Raw genomic sequence first — 18,788 nt, forward strand, 5'->3', positions numbered from 1 at the left:
GTAATATATATATATATATATATATATATATATATATATATATATATATATATATATATATATATATATATATATAACGTTGCTAGCTTTGTATAAAATTACAAACAAATGGATGAAAATTAATTAATTTATGCTCCTTATTACTAAAATTAAAAGCGATGCTTTAATTTTCTAACGTAGCGTTAAATTAAAAGTTTTACATTATTTTAAAATACATAATTTCAAATATGTATGTTTAATAAGCATTTATTATTTTTTAAATGACATTAAAAAAATTAAAAGATTTATTTTTCTATTTCTTAAATACTAAAATCACGTTCTGCAAACTTAGTGGCTGTCAAAAACAAAAAATAAAAAGTACAACATTCAACTTTTTTCACAAGTTTACACGATAAACTTTATGACGAATATAAGATGAATTTTTGGCAGCATTTCACTTAAACTGTTGATAAAAAGAAAAACTATAACTTCAACCTGTCAACTCTATATGAATTATTTTTCTGGCTTAAGGCGGTAAAAATGTTTCTTCAAAACGTTATTTTCCGTTTTACAAAAAAAATTGACAACATCAAATGTATTACGAGAAATCATTTGAAATATGTTTTTCTTCCTTGAATGCAATTGACAAATTCTTGATAAAGATGCTTTAAAATTTGAAAAAACTCAACTCAAAATATTTTTGGCTATATAAACATTCTGTGTGCATGATAAGCGCAAAGCTGGAAGTATTTTCTTTCTACAGATATATTTTAAAATTATGGAGCATTCTATAAAATTATACTTAAAATTGGTTTATTTTTTATAATAGTCGAAATGTTTTCTATAAAAAATTGTAAATTTATTTTGAAATTTAAAAAATATTGAACACTAAAATATATAATTTTTAATTTCTTTATGTTGAAAATATTCATTATTCTGCCTTTAGAATTAGTTTGTGTTGACTTTTAAAAAAATTATACAATAAAAAGTATTTTATTTGATATATATATATATATAGATATACGGTATATATATATATATATATATATATATATATATATATTTATATATATATATATATATATATATATATATATACCGTAGAGCCATTACATAATGACCAGCCTCCGTCAATGACAATGGGACATCTATAATCCTGGTTTCTCGCCCAGGAACAATGTTTTCATGGTGCAGATTAGGACCCATAATCCTCATAGAACAATCCCTGACGTCTGTCAGCTAATAAAACATAATTGCTGACCAGGTTCACCCATTCATGGCAACAGTTTTTCTGCGGGTAATGTTGTTTACCAACAGGATAATGCACCATGTTATAAGGGTTGAATCGTCATGGATTGGTTCGAATAAAATTCCAGTAACTTTCAAGTCATGTCTTGGCCCCCAAATTCACCTGACCTTAGAATGACCCAATAGAGCATTTGTGGTATTGCTTGGAAAATCAAATTCGTGCTGCCCCGCTACCCCCTCGCAATGTGAGGGAATTGCAGGACCAGTTGGTGAGGACTTGATACCAAATACCTCAGACTATCTATCAACACCTTGTGGAATCAATACCACGGCGGGTGCTAGCAGCTTAGAGGGCTAAAGGTGATCCCACATGTTATTAGCAGAGTGGTCATAGTGTAATGCTCTTCGGTGAATATATATATATATATATATATATATATATATATATATATATATATATATATATATATATATATATATATATATATATATATATATATATATATATATATATATATATATATATATATATATATATATATCAGGTTCAGCATGTACAGTCTGAATTCCTACATAGGGGTAATGGTTACTTATGTTGGTCCATCAATGGAAAACCATAAAAAATTTTGACTTGGGATACTAATAAATAATTTGCTCGCCTATGTATATTTGTGGACGTGGAGTTCTGATTCGAGTTGTTTCCTTATTTATGTTAAGCTTAGCCAACACCAACTGAACTATTATGGATGAGATTTTTCTTCATGACTGTTTTGCAGTTTTGCAATATGGATACATTTCTCTTTCATGATGATTGCGTAAGCTATTATTTTGACAGACTCACTATGGATTTATACGAAGACTAAAGGTCTCACTAAATGGATTGCCCTACCCAGAGTCTAGACCTGTGATCCTATTCAGTTGAATCACGATCTGAAATTCAGTGAAAGAGCTTATATATTTTAAATATACAAGAGAAGGGAAGAAATGCTATTAGGGTGACAGCTAAATTTCTTCTTTCTTTTATTTTTTAAGTCTAGAGTGTGTGCCACTCCATCTTCTTTGCAATTCCCTTATCGTTTGACGCAAATTTTCTTGCGTGACGTGAAGTTGGTTTAATAGCTCTTCATCAAACTCAATAAGATGGCCAGATCAAGGTCATATTTGATTTTAATATTTCAATTTGTAACTGGGTATACCAAAAAAGAGGGGTTCTTTCAGACACCCCTTTCATGTGCAGCGCAAATATCACGAGCAGCCTTGAATAAAATTAAAATGAAGAAGGGTGTTGAAAATGCTCATTTTCCTCAAGTTTATTCAGAGAAAGTGCGTTTTTGTGCCTGATTTTATAACCTGAAATATCGTCTGCACTTATTATCTAGCATATTTGAGGTTACCTTCTCGAACAATATGGAATGATTCCTAGAACGGGAAGATCCGATCATTAGATCAAAAGTTATCCAGGGTGATCCTTTTTTTTTTAATTTGAGCACTGCATCTTCTTTTAGTGTTCATTTTATAACTTCACTAATCTATATGTATCATAAAAATTCCTCAAAACTTCAATTTACCGATTCTTCCATTTCATAAATATTTTAGAGCCAAAACATTTGATTCGGATAAAAGTTCGATTTAACATAAAGTTTTTAAAGCGATAAAAACTGGTAACTTTTTGATGGTTTTAACTTAATTTTTTTTGTAATGTTGCTCTTAATAAAAGTCTCAATAACAAAATGTGATGAAATCAATATATTTACAGCCATTACTACTGAAAAACAAAATTTATTAAAACTTTTATTCTCAATTTGACTCTTTAATAATTTCATTTTCATTAAATGTTAGTTTAAATGAATGAAAAACCAGTACACTTTTGATAATTCATTTAAATATTTAAAATAAAAGTTAGAAATATAAATCTAATTATTTAAGAATTTTAACGAAATTCAAAGCATAAAACATCTTTTGGAAATGAATTTTTTATCGAAGTAAGCAATTAATATTTCAACAATCACATGCATTAGTGAACTAGCTTGTTTCATAAGCATAATTGAAAAATTTCAAGTTAAAAAACTAAGTCATATGTTCTAATTAAAATAAAATTTGGCTTTAGGTATATGGTTTTATAAACAATTTATTTAAAATTTAGAGTACAACATTTATTTTGCTAAGTAAACATTTTAAATTTAGTTTCGTTTTTTTTCAAAAACTGTTGTTTTAATTTTATTCATTACTCTTTTTTAAGAGTAATTTCAGCAAAAAAAAAAAACAAAGGTTGTTCTAAAGGGGGGAAATGCTATTTTCAGTTAGGAAAATATTCACACGCACACATTCAATCAACACTAAAAAAAGGAAATATATATATATATATATATATATATATATATATATATATATATATATATATATATATATATATATATATATATATATAACGTTGCTAGCTTTGTATAAAATTACAAACAAATGGATGAAAATTAATCAATTTATGCTCCTTATTACTAAAATTAAAAGCGATGCTTTAATTTTCTAACGTAGCGTTAAATTAAAAGTTTTACATTATTTTAAAATACATAATTTCAAATATGTATGTTTAATAAGCATTTATTATTTTTTAAATGACATTAAAAAAATTAAAAGATTTATTTTTCTATTTCTTAAATACTAAAATCACGTTCTGCAAACTTAGTGGCTGTCAAAAACAAAAAATAAAAAGTACAACATTCAACTTTTTTCACAAGTTTACACGATAAACTTTATGACGAATATAAGATGAATTTTTGGCAGCATTTCACTTAAACTGTTGATAAAAAGAAAAACTATAACTTCAACCTGTCAACTCTATATGAATTATTTTTCTGGCTTAAGGCGGTAAAAATGTTTCTTCAAAACGTTATTTTCCGTTTTACAAAAAAAATTGACAACATCAAATGTATTACGAGAAATCATTTGAAATATGTTTTTCTTCCTTGAATGCAATTGACAAATTCTTGATAAAGATGCTTTAAAATTTGAAAAAACTCAACTCAAAATATTTTTGGCTATATAAACATTCTGTGTGCATGATAAGCGCAAAGCTGGAAGTATTTTCTTTCTACAGATATATTTTAAAATTATGGAGCATTCTATAAAATTATACTTAAAATTGGTTTATTTTTTATAATAGTCGAAATGTTTTCTATAAAAAATTGTAAATTTATTTTGAAATTTAAAAAATATTGAACACTAAAATATATAATTTTTAATTTCTTTATGTTGAAAATATTCATTATTCTGCCTTTAGAATTAGTTTGTGTTGACTTTTAAAAAAATTATACAATAAAAAGTATTTTATTTGATATATATATATATATAGATATACGGTATATATATATATATATATATATATATATTTATATATATATATATATATATATATATATATATATATATATATACCGTAGAGCCATTACATAATGACCAGCCTCCGTCAATGACAATGGGACATCTATAATCCTGGTTTCTCGCCCAGGAACAATGTTTTCATGGTGCAGATTAGGACCCATAATCCTCATAGAACAATCCCTGACGTCTGTCAGCTAATAAAACATAATTGCTGACCAGGTTCACCCATTCATGGCAACAGTTTTTCTGCGGGTAATGTTGTTTACCAACAGGATAATGCACCATGTTATAAGGGTTGAATCGTCATGGATTGGTTCGAATAAAATTCCAGTAACTTTCAAGTCATGTCTTGGCCCCCAAATTCACCTGACCTTAGAATGACCCAATAGAGCATTTGTGGTATTGCTTGGAAAATCAAATTCGTGCTGCCCCGCTACCCCCTCGCAATGTGAGGGAATTGCAGGACCAGTTGGTGAGGACTTGATACCAAATACCTCAGACTATCTATCAACACCTTGTGGAATCAATACCACGGCGGGTGCTAGCAGCTTAGAGGGCTAAAGGTGGTCCCACATGTTATTAGCAGAGTGGTCATAGTGTAATGCTCTTCGGTGAATATATATATATATATATATATATATCAGGTTCAGCATGTACAGTCTGAATTCCTACATAGGGGTAATGGTTACTTATGTTGGTCCATCAATGGAAAACCATAAAAAATTTTGACTTGGGATACTAATAAATAATTTGCTCGCCTATGTATATTTGTGGACGTGGAGTTCTGATTCGAGTTGTTTCCTTATTTATGTTAAGCTTAGCCAACACCAACTGAACTATTATGGATGAGATTTTTCTTCATGACTGTTTTGCAGTTTTGCAATATGGATACATTTCTCTTTCATGATGATTGCGTAAGCTATTATTTTGACAGACTCACTATGGATTTATACGAAGACTAAAGGTCTCACTAAATGGATTGCCCTACCCAGAGTCTAGACCTGTGATCCTATTCAGTTGAATCACGATCTGAAATTCAGTGAAAGAGCTTATATATTTTAAATATACAAGAGAAGGGAAGAAATGCTATTAGGGTGACAGCTAAATTTCTTCTTTCTTTTATTTTTTAAGTCTAGAGTGTGTGCCACTCCATCTTCTTTGCAATTCCCTTATCGTTTGACGCAAATTTTCTTGCGTGACGTGAAGTTGGTTTAATAGCTCTTCATCAAACTCAATAAGATGGCCAGATCAAGGTCATATTTGATTTTAATATTTCAATTTGTAACTGGGTATACCAAAAAAGAGGGGTTCTTTCAGACACCCCTTTCATGTGCAGCGCAAATATCACGAGCAGCCTTGAATAAAATTAAAATGAAGAAGGGTGTTGAAAATGCTCATTTTCCTCAAGCTGACGTTAACTTTAATGATCTGAAAATGAATGTACGTTAACATGAACGATAAATCAAAAGGTAGATTCTGGTAGATCGAAATATCCTCTTTCGAATGATCTAATACATTTTATTTAAAACATTAAATGGCACGCTGAATGTAAAAAATAATAATCGAAGCTTAGTAGCCAACTGAATACTTCACGCCATTCCATGACTTAAGGAAATAATGTATACTGGTTCGAATTTGTAACTCCCTGTCGTGATAGCTTTACCAAATACTAAATATAATTATATTTTGAAAAAAGAATAGGGTTAATTTTTTTTCTATGTAGACTAGAGAAAAAAAGGTGAATAAAGCACTAATGAACGAACATAAATAGGCCTACTCTCTAGTTTAAAATCTATAAACCTGTACCTTCCTCAGTGTCTAAACGTCAAATGAAGGTAAAGAAGCAAAGAGACAAAAACGTGATAAACATTAGTATTTCTTCAAATATTATTGATCCAACCTATAGAAAATTAATCTTACTACCCACAAAACTCACCGATTCAAACTTTTATTTATTATATTATTTTATTACAACAATATAAAACAATTTAATTACTTTACCTTATTATTCGAAAATTAGTTCTCAAATTGATGAAATTTTGAGCAATTTGAGTTCAAAGTAGTTTTTCCTCTGGAAATAAACTAAATCTCCCCAATCTTCAAGACTACATTGCTTATATTAATAGCTGGGGTACTTATCAAATTTCTTGCCCATGTGGTCTTGCGTACTTTGGGCAAACTGGACGTACACTTCACAAGAAGTGCAGAACACGAAACTTTGACTTAATTTCAACTTCAACTTTGATTTAAAAAAACACCAAACACACTCCCAAAGTTAGGACATTCACCGATTTTTTATTTCTTTGTTCTAGTGAAATTGAAATCACTGGTTTGATTTTTGTTCTACTAAAATTTTTAAATAATGCTCGTCACCATCCGAACTAGATTTTTGGGAGTCATTCTATATTATGAAAAATTCTAATAATTTAGTTAATAATCTGTGAAGAATCCCACCGTTTCTCAATGTTTGGAAATCTATTTTAATTTATCTGTTGCCTACTGGGGTTCTGTACCTGTTTCCTAGCACCAGTTTCTTGTCTTCATCGAGCTATTCCCTTGTTCAAACTTGTTCCTCTGTCTCTATTGGTTAGACATCTTTACACACGTTTGTCTCTTTACTTCTTTATCTTCATTTGACGTTTAAACACTGAAGAAGGGTCTTGTTTTTAGAATTGAATCTATAGTATGTCAATTTAAATACTTTCATTCTATATTCATGTTGTATTTTCTTTTAGTTTATGATTATATTTTGTTTTTCTTTTTATAACTTTTGTCCAAATGATTAACAGCTGGTAATTTAGAGTCTGATAGTTTTGTATGGCTTGTTGTGTTGAAATATGTTCACTTTTTATTCGGTGCTTTTGATAATAAGTTATTACTTTATAGGCTGTATTTTCATTTCTCGATTTATTTATACTATCCTAAATTATTACTAATATATTTGGGTTTTTTTTTGCGCTAAACCAAAATACTATAAAAAAATAAATATTATCTGAAGAAAAACTTGTTTGCTTGATTTAAAATAGTTTTAGTTTTGTTGAAAGCAAAAAGTATGAACTTTCATAAATTACAATTTTCCTTCCGTTAAAACATTAAACTTGTTTTCTTAAATCGGTATTAATCTTTTTTGATTAATGATAGCGACTAGTTTTAGTACATTGCCTGAATTTTATCAGTTTGAAACCGTGTTTTTCCATAAAAAGAGGCTATGAAATTATGGCGCAATATTTCTCATCTTGAAACAAGAGTTCTTCTTTACAATGCTCTGACGAACGCAATTTACTTTCTTAAAGAAATAAATATTTAAGATTAATGAAGTATATTTGATTTAAAGTAATAGCAGTTTGGAAATTTGACTTTTTCGAACATCTCTCAAGAAAATGAACTAATAATTCATCTTTTTCTCGTGCAATTTACGTCAGATAATTGAAATACCGTCACGTGACAAAACTTAAAGAACATTTTCTTGGTGATTATAAAATAAACGTTATACACTTACTTTTCTGAAAAAAAAGTAAGCTATTTTTGACTTCAAGATTTAGAATAACAACAATTCGAAAGAAATAATATTAATAGGGTATATAGTTTACATAATGTCGGTTTTCTTAGATAATTGTTTTTGTGTACAATAAACAAATATCTAAATACTTGTTATGCAAACAATAATAGGTTTTTTTTTCTAATAAACCATTATTTTAAAAGTAAATGTAATCAAGATCAAATATTAAAATTATTTAATCAAATAATAATAAATGTATTAAATAAGAATAAATTAATGAAATAAACTAAAAAACATCAGAACCATTATAAATCTTATAATATTATTGACACGCTTCATAATCTTTATGTATATATGCAAATATATATATGATGAACTTTTTGTAATGGGAAAAGTAAAGGTTTTCTTCAGGACGCATTCCTTTATGATGGTAAATGCGATATTTCCAATTGAAGAATGGTTATAATAAGAAATATTCTAAGATTTGGGAATTAAGTAAGTGAATTTAAAAAAAAAACTCCCAATTACTTGTTAACCAAAAAATAATTGGATATAAAAATATTTTTTTAGAATTATTTATTACTTTTAATTAAATAATTTGCTAATAGTCGAACGAATTTTAGAATTTAATTTTCCAAATTTTTACAATTTAATCTACATATTTTTAAATGAAATCATAGATCAGTTTGCATTGTGTTATTTTGCAGCGAATTTTCACATCGAAATTGAAAGAATGAGTATTATGGTTAGATCTGGGTCATATAGTAATATAAATAAAATATTAATTCTCAACGCACCATGGTCAGAACAATAAACCAATATCAATTACCTGATATTTAATTTATTAAATTGTTTGATATTTTGTGAAGATACCTAAAAAAATTGCCTCAAAATTTTGAATTGCCTAGAGGTATTCGTAAAAATTTTCTTCATTTTTAATATGATGCCAAGTTTGACCATATTATGATTCACAACTTTACTGTTCTTTGCGTTTCTACGGTTCATCATGAATGTAAAGAATATGGCTATCGCATTAGATTATGGTTCAAAGTATCATAAAATGAAATAAAAATCAAAAAATTAAAAATAAAAGAAATTAAATTTATTTAAAAAAACTAAATTTAAATTGCAAAAGAATCAACTTTTAAATAGATAATTGTTGTAGAGTTTAAATTACGGACGTAAATTAGGAATAAATCATTTAATCTATATTTAATGCATAAGGGATAAGAAAAATTTCCTCAATATTTTGAATTGCATCGAACCATAATGTCGTAAAAATTTGCTTCACTTTTAATATGGTGCCAAATTTAATCATATTATGATGCATAACCATACTGATATTTACGTTTTTACTGTGAGTCATGAATATAAGAATAAGGTTTTTGCATTAGATTATGGTTGAATGTACCATTATTATTGCTTTATGTTGAACTTGGTTCCCATTTTTTTTGGTTATAAAACTCTAAATGATGGCGATATTTTGGGGGAAAAGTGTTCAGGACAATCATAAAAATCTAAATCATTGATATCATATGTAGACATATCCCCTTATAAATATTCCATTTCTGCGTTAAATTATCTGTCATAACTTATCCATCATTATCCGTTGTATTCTAATAATTATTTAAATCATACATAAAAAATCAAACTGGTCAGTTAAGACCTTAATAATGTGCTTATCCCATTGTTAGAATATGTATTTGTGAAGGTATTTAGTCGTCAAGCAGGAGATCGTTAAATATGTACGCATCGATTTTCCCAAAGATTATCTTGATGAGATAAAATTATTGATTAATGCCTTACTATATATAGTGCCATAACATACGCAAATATCCAATTAACGTTTAATAAACGACCCCTATCAATGTTCAATAAATCAGAAAAATTGATCTTTCCAATAACGAAGTATTTTGAAAAATAATAATTATAATTACACAAACATATATTTAAATGGGGCGAGAAAATAATTTGTGAGCTTGAAATGCAGGAAATAAAGGTAACTGTAAGTTAAATGATTTTAAATAATCTTTCTACTGTAGAGCAGTGGTTCCCATATATTTTGGTTATAAAACTCTAAATGATCGAGCCTATTTCAGCGGAATCCTAAATTTATATATAAGGTCATTACTATTCATTCATTTTGCTACTATTCATTGCTAATATTCATTTTGAAAATATTTAACGTGAAGACTGAAATTCTTTATCTATAATTGCTGGAGAATTACGTTTTATGTCTGTTAAATTCACTGGCGTTCATCAATAGAACAGTTGTAAATGCTGAGAAAGGTTATCAGAGAAATATAATATTTTATACAATAATTTGTAATTCAAAAGTTGAGAAATACTAATGCAATTTTTTAAAATAGTTTTCTTTCTGCTTTATATACTTTTTTCTATTTTAAATCCATTTTTAAAAAAAGGAAAGCAGTATTTATTTTTTCACTCGTATTTTACTTAAATGATTATATATGAATGATCAATATAGGAAATAGATTATATACTATTGTTTGGATATAAATATAATTTCAGGATTTGAAAGTCGTTGCTTATTAATTTAATAAGTCGTAAATTTCTAAACGCTTGGGACCCTTCCACGAAACGCTTTGCCCGATAGACCTTTGATTTAATTACAGTAATAGGTACCGGTACTCAGGGTGACGGTACTTCAATCCGTAAAGTCAATTTTTACCGTAAAATTTTGCGAATTAAAAAAATCCTATATACCGAAGTTTTTGCAGTATTATTTACTGTAAAATAACAGAATCACTATAATTGAATAAATACTACTGTAAAAATAGAGGTATGAAATATACACTAAAAATATATTTTATAGAAAAGGGAATTTTACGGATAATGTATACAGGGTGCGAGTACTTTTCACTGTAATTTGATCCGGAATTTTTTACAGTGGGGATGGATATTCTTGAAGATTTAAGAGCCCAGGTGGCTCTACATATGATGAAAATCGACAAATTAACTAAAAGAAGAATTCTTCGTAATAATTATTTTTCAATTTATGTTATTTAGAACACTGGTTTAATCAGTATAGTCAAGCTCTAGGTTTAGGAAATATAATATAAATTTAAGTACCGTAATTCAGGTTATAAATAGAAAGTGAAACGAATGAAAGGTTAGAATAAAATAAATAATAATGAAATTTATTATGAATAAGTAATAATGAATTGTTGGAATAAAATAAGAAAGATTTATTTTTAGTTTTTGCACTTTCATTCAATAATTTGGTCTTCAAAAACTTGCTGTCACTGTATCGGATCCAAATCTATTGAAGAGCTTTTCCTATGCACTGTAAAAAATTCTAGACTACATAACGGTAAAAAGTACCGGCACTTTTTACCATAAAACCTGTTTTAACATCATGTTACTGAACAAAAAATCCCTTATACAGTAAACTTTACAGTAGTACTGTTAATTCACTGAATCGCTGTAATTAAATAAATATTACTGTAAAAATCACGGTATATTAATTTTTGGTAAAATGGATTTTTTGGATGATGCACTCAAACTGGTACTTTATACCAAAATTTATTCCGAAATTTCTTACAGAATGTTTGTGAAATGCTGTTAAAAATAATATTTTCGACATTTAAATAGGGTATATTTCATCGGGAATTATTCAAACAATATTTTTTAAATGAAACAATTAATACTCCTGTGCTATATGAAAGATAAACTAAACCGGAAGTATAGAAATTGAATGTTCCGGCATTCAGTGAAAAGTACCTGCATTCGGGGTCACGGCACTTTTTTACAGTGAAATCCATTTTTACCTGAATGTTACTGAGCAAAAATCTGTTATACTATAAATTTTACAGTAGTAATTACAGTAAATTCACTGAATAACTGTAAATAAATAAATATTAGTGAAAAAATTACAGTACATTATTTAAATGTAGAATGGATTCTACGCATGATGCACTGAGACTGTTGATACTTTTTACCGCTATTAAATCCATAATTTCTTACAGAGTGTTTATAAAACGCTGTTGAAAATAACATTAACCGCATTTTAAGTAGGTAATATTTCATCGGAAATTATTGAAACACTATTTTTTTAAATGTAACAGTTATACTATGTTCTGTATGAAATAAAAACTTAATCATAAGTATAGAAATTGATTGCGCATAGTTTGAAATCTCGGATGATTTAAAGTTTAAAAATTATTCTTGTACAACTAAAACGGATTTCAATTTTATTTCCGCACTATCTATTCACTATCCAGTCACTAATTTTATTCCGCACTATCTAAAGCTATTGTATAATACTTTTAATATCATATTTCACCATTTTAATATCTTTCTCAATAAATAAATATAAAATAAATTATGCAAGGAGGAGAAAGTTTCATATAAATCTAACAGCAAAATAAATACTGCATATATTTTTAATTTCATAACACTGAATTTAAAAATAGTAAAATATTTAATATATGAAACTTCAAAGATTTTAAAATAAGCTTCTAAGATGAATCAAAATATTGCAAAGAGAAACGAGCAATAATTTTTCATTGAAAAGCTGATTAAATAAATAATCTACTGTTCCAACAAGTAATAATGATTTTCTATTTCCGAACAATGTATCATTTCTCATCGTGTTTAAATTTCAACTCCTTTATCTTAAGTCTTACACTTTGAAGATACGAGAACACAATGAAATCTTCAAATTGAAACTTGTCCGTGCTTCAAAATTTTCTCCTTCTCTGATATCAAGACTTCATCCATCTTTTCGATGGCAGGCATTTCTATGGATTACATGGAATCGATGCTATACACACTTGTAGCGAATATGAATCGATTTTTATACAGAGATATTCCTTTATCTAACCAAGCATGTTCCTCTATAGAAATGGTCGGTGGAATCTATAGCACACTACAAATTTTCACAAAACAGTGATATCTATTTCTTTGTATCTTGAAGTTTAAGAGAAGAATTTTAATTGAAGAATTCAGCTTTTGAGAATGTTCGGAATTTTATTAAAATATTTCATTTTTAAACTAGATCTTGTTTCGCGTGATGTTATTTAACTATTGAAGGGTTTTGCAGGAAATCATAGTAGTTCGAAATTTTACGTTTTAAGAAAATCATAAAAGCGTTTAATTAAACATTATTTTCAAGATGAATAGTGTTTATTTTAAGTTTGGCAAAATATTCTTTTTGGGAAATTTCCTAAATTGTTTTGAGTTACTAGGATATTATTTTTCAACAAAAATATATATTGGAGTTGGCGTGACATAATAGAATATTAGAATAAATTCATGTTCGGGAGATAGATAGAATAAAAGACAGGGAATAACCACTTTGGAGCTATTTTTTCCCAAAAACTATGTTTTATTTATTCAAACTTTATTCAATTCTGTGGCTATTTCATTAACATTATATTATTTTATAATGTTTGTTTTTATTCGTATTATTACTTTTATTTAAAATAGTACTTAAGATAGTACTTTCCTGGCATCTAATGAATAATGCTTTTAAATCACATTATAAAAAAGTCCAAATCAAACTACGGTATAAAATACCGGAAGATTTATTGCATCATCCGTAAAATCCATTTTACCATAAAATCCGTTTTCTTACCGTAAAATCCATTTTAGTGCAAAATATTATTCCGCATTTTTTACGGTGATATTCAGTAGAGTGATTTAGTGATTTTATGGTAATTTTTACAGTAAAAAGTTTGGTACCTCAGAATTTTAGTTCCGTAAAACGTCCCAGTGAAAAATGGATTTAGTACCGGTACTTTTTAGCGTATTTTGTCTAAAATGTTTTACAGTGCATGCATTGCTCAACATTAAATACCCCAGAAATAGAACTCTTTTAATAATGTAACAATGATTTCATGTAATATCATTTCATTTAAAAAAAATAACATTAATTTTGCTTTAAGATGTGGCTATTTCATTAACATTATATTATTTTATAACGTTAGTTTTTATTCTTATTATTACTTTTACTTAAAATAGTACTTAAGATAGTACTTTCCTGGCATCTAATGAATAATGCTTTTAAATCACATTATAAAAAAATCCGAATCAAACTACGGTATAAAATACCGGAAGATTTGGTGCATCATCCGTAAAATCCATTTTACCTTTAAGTCCGTTTTTTTACCACAAAATCTATTTTATTGTGACATATTATTCCGTATTCTTTACTGTAATATTCAGGTGAGTGATTCAGTGATTTTATGGTGATTTTTACTGTAAAAAGTTTCGTAGGGTTAATCAACCAGTGAAGGAACACTACCCAGCGAAGGAACATTTCATATATATTGATTAAAAATAAGAATTTGAAAGCTTTTCTTTAGATTGACTGGTAACAATAGCTTACTGCCAAACAATAGGAAGTCATCAAGCAATGGTTTGGATTACCTGGTCAAACAGACTTCTCTGGAAAAAATTTTGAATTTGTTATTATCTCTGCAGAACCTTGTTTCTTTGAAAAAATTATAAGGTGAGTGTTTGTATTTATATGTTTGAAGTGGAATTAATTGCATGTAATAGTTTTATTCTTCTCACTTTGAAGAAGAGAATTCAAAATATAGTTATTGAAGTTACGTTTTATTTTTTTAAAGCATCATAGCATAATAAAGTACTGAGATAAGGGGGTGTTTATTCACTGGATCACCAAACGATGAAAAATCAGTAAAGGAACAAGCGTTCCTTTACTGGGTTTCTTTCTAAATTAATGCAAATAAAAGATAAACTTTAATTTTCGTGTACCTTCAGTGAGTTTCCGCATCAAAAGTATGTTTAAAATGCGAAAAACAACTTATAACCAGTGAGGGAACAGGCATGTTCCTTTACTGGGCACGGATTTCCCAGTGTTGTTGCTGTTGTTGTTGTTAATTTACGTCGCACTAGAGCTGCACAATGTGCTATTGGCGACGGTCTGGGAAACATCGCGGAGGATGATCCGAAGACATGCCATCACAATTTTGATCCTCTGCGGACGGGATGGAATCCCCGCTTCGGTAGCCCGACGACCTGCGCGCGAAGTCGAGCACTTTACGGTAGCACAGTTTAACGAGGACCAATACCGCACACCCTCGGTCCCTACGCAAACTGATCCAAGGGGTCACTCACCCGCACACTGACCGTAGCCAGTGATGCTTGACTTTGGTGATCTACTGGGAACCGTGTCTTATTGATCAGTCCACTGCGGGACGAATTTCCCAGTGAATGAACAGTATGTGTTAATATGTTGACACTTTAATTTTCAATTCATGATTACATAAAAAGTTAACATTTTCCAAGTATTTATGTTATAATTTCAAGAATAGGCTTGCTTTTAAATATTTGTATGGCTTATAAATTCATAAAGAGCATTAAAATATAATCAAAATTAAGTGATCCTTTACTGGGTGTTCATTCACTGGTAAGAGCTGTTCCTTCACTTGGTCTTCTTACTACTTGTTCTTTGAACCTCCAAAACTTTAAAGGGGGGTCAGGACCCTTAAAACTCTCAAAAAATCGATTTTTCAAGGATCATTTTTTTTTTATTCCTTGCATTATTCTGCGCGTTTTCATATCTTACATTTCGAAATCTTTCAATTGGTTCAAAAGTTATAAGGGTTAGAAGACAAGTCACTCACCAACAATTGCTTTAGTGGGCGTGGTCGCGAATTGCTTCATTTCGGGCTTATCTTATAGTTTCTAATAATAATCTGAGATTTAAAGTGTCTACAACTCAACTCTGCTCCAACCCTTTGCAGATTTTATTTGTTTATATTCGAATTGCATGCGTTTTTTAATCTTAGATTAATATTTGTACATTCGTCTATTAGCTTTCATTTTAGTCAAAAATCTAGTTTCGGTTTGATTTATTTATTATAAATAATCATGAATAATCCTCGTAGATCTGGTCAGAGACCAAAAAAGAGAAGATTTCGTGGAAATCAATTTCGGCAAAGTGTAAATGTGGGCAGTTGCAATGTTTTTATTGAAAAAGAGGATTTTAAAAGTGCTTCTAAGAAAAAGCTTTCGATGTCATGTTCCAGTTTCAAGGATATCGAAACTGAAACTAAAGAGACTTTTGATGGTTATCGCCTTATTGATGTTGCTTCCTTGATAAGTTTTTTCAATAATGTAGCTGCTTGTGGAATTTGTCATGCTTCCTTGAAAATGACTGAGAAATCCCAGTGTGGATTGTTGTCTTCTTTTGAAATAACATGTCAAGCATGTCAGAAAAGGGATGTTTTTAAAAGCTGCAAACTGATAGGAGTGAATAAGAACATTCCAGAAGTAAACAGAAGATCTGTTTTTGCAATGCGGTGCATTGGTGGTGGACTTTCAAGTCTGCAGACATTTTGCTCTGTGATGTGCTTGCCCAAGCCCATAACTCAGAAATCTTATGATAAAATTAATTCTAAAATATTGGAAGTATCAAAAGAAGTTGCTTTGTCATCCATGGAACAGGCAGTTAACGAGGAAAAGTGTCTATCAGATAATCCAAACAGTCTAACCGTCAGTGGAGACGGCACCTGGAAAACCAGAGGTCATACGTCTTTAATAGGCGTATGTACCCTGGTAGGCGGCGAGACAGGAAAAGCTGTTGACATAGAAGTAATGTCGACATTCTGCAAAGGTTGTGCTTCGTACAAGGGTCCAAAGTTTGGCTTGAGATATCATAAGTGGCTATCTTCTCATAAAACAGTGTGCCAGAAAAATCATGCCGGCTCTTCTGGAAAAATGGAGGTTGACGGCATGAAGAGGATTTTCCAAAGATCTGAAGAAAAATATGACGTCAAGTATGAAACATACATTGGCGATGGTGATTGTAAAACTTTCCAGGCTATTTGTGAGGCAAAGCCATATGGAAAAGATGTTTCGATAACCAAAGTGGAGTGTGTGGGACACATACAGAAGAGAATGGGCACTCGTTTGCGAAAACTCAAAACTTCATATGGCAAAAAAAGGCTTTCAGATGGTAAGACGATAGGTGGTCGGGGAAGACTGACAGACGTAACAATAAATAGAATTACAAGTTATTATGGCAATGCAATTCGCCAAAACAGCAATAACTCAGTCAACATGCGAACAGCGATTTGGGCCATATGGGCTCATACTTGCAGCACGGATAAAGAGCCGATGCACTGGTTTTGTCCGAAAGGCGAAAATAGTTGGTGCAGCTATAATAAAGCTGTGCATAACAACAAAGTGCATGAGTATAAGCACCCAATGCTGGTTGCTAAAGTTGTTATGGAGGCAATAAAGCCAATATTTAAGGATCTGTCTCATCCGTCTCTTTTGAAAAGATGTTTGGGGGGTAAGACCCAAAACCCAAATGAGTCGTTGAACTCACTCATATGGAAGTTTTGCCCTAAATTTGTTAGTGCTGGCAAAAATGTTGCCGAAATAGCTGCATGTATGGGTGTTTGTGTTTTTAACGATGGAAAAAAGTCTTTGATGTCTATTATGAAACTGTTGGAGCTACAAATCAACAAAAAAGCAAAGCAAAACTTTCATGCTCAAGATAAACTCCGCGTAACAAAAGCTGAAAAGCGAGCTAGTGAACAGTCTATTGTAGCTCGTAGAGTGAAACGACAAAAAAAGATTTGTGAAAATGAGAGAATGAAAAAAAGTGAAGGGGGGGGATATGTATATTTCTGGTGGCTTTTAATTTTTAAATGTTTTTTTTATATTGATTTTATTATAAAATAATAAAATGTAAGAAATTTATTCCTTTATATCTATGTCTTTGAGGTTACTTAGGATTTCTAGATAAACATAAAAATGGATATTGTTATAATAATCAAAATTTTAACTTTGTGGTCATTTTTATAAACAATTTTTTAAAAGTTACTAATTTGAAAATCTTTTGTTTGCTTTTGAAAATTTATTTTAAAACATCATCTTTTAGATTTTTATAAATCTCAAAAATCTATCATTTAGGTTGGTTTGGTTTTTGTATCAATCATTTCTAATGTTTGAAAAGTTGATTACTATTTGACTCGATGCTCGTTATGTGACAAGTCGTTGTGAAATGTTACTTTATTTTGTTTATAAGTCAAATTTAGTTAATGTATTACTGTTTAAGTTGTATGTAGGTATTGTAAAATGATTTATTTTATTTATTTAGGCATTTTTAGAAAAATATATTGAGTGGTATTCGAAAAAAACAAATTTTTAACTTTAAAGTCATTTTTCTCAAAATGTGATATGTTGAACTTGTGCGCACTGCGTACAAAGAACTAATTGATAGAATTGTACGAAACTTTAGGAAAAGTTTTATGATATGGTTTGCTACAACTGGTACCTACTATAAAAACCATTACTCTCTTAAAATTTTTTTAAATAATTGTGTAATGTGCCAAAAATATAGAAATTTGAAAAACTTAAACTTTTTTAATTTTTAGAAAATTAAAATATATGTATATCAAAATAATATTAGGTAACACAGGTTTAGGGTAATTATAACTTTAATTTAAAATTAGTTTGACATTATTTTGATGATATTTGACTCGTACGCTTTGCGCGCAATGAAACTCACTTTTTCGAAAATAAAAAAATTTCACTATATTAAAAAAAGTCTGTAATTTTTTTTATGAATGATTTTTTTTGAATTTAGCTATTTAATTATATTGATAATAGTGCTAGTAAATGATAAAAAAAATTTCATAGCTTTAGGATAAATTCAAAGATAGTTACAGTGTGTCGAAAA

General features: G+C 29.1%; 1 protein-coding gene across 3 annotated transcripts in view; it reads right to left on the bottom strand.

The window, feature by feature from the left end:
* The window catches only part of LOC107439647 (5-hydroxytryptamine receptor-like), a 497,423-nt gene that overhangs the window by 344,962 nt on the left and 133,673 nt on the right, over positions 1 to 18,788 (bottom strand). The gene's annotated exons all lie outside the window — the stretch shown is intronic.

The sequence above is a fragment of the Parasteatoda tepidariorum genome, chromosome 12, assembly GCF_982258835.1.
Source record: "Parasteatoda tepidariorum strain Cologne lab strain chromosome 12, Ptep-v5.0, whole genome shotgun sequence".
NCBI lineage: Eukaryota > Metazoa > Arthropoda > Arachnida > Araneae > Theridiidae > Parasteatoda > Parasteatoda tepidariorum.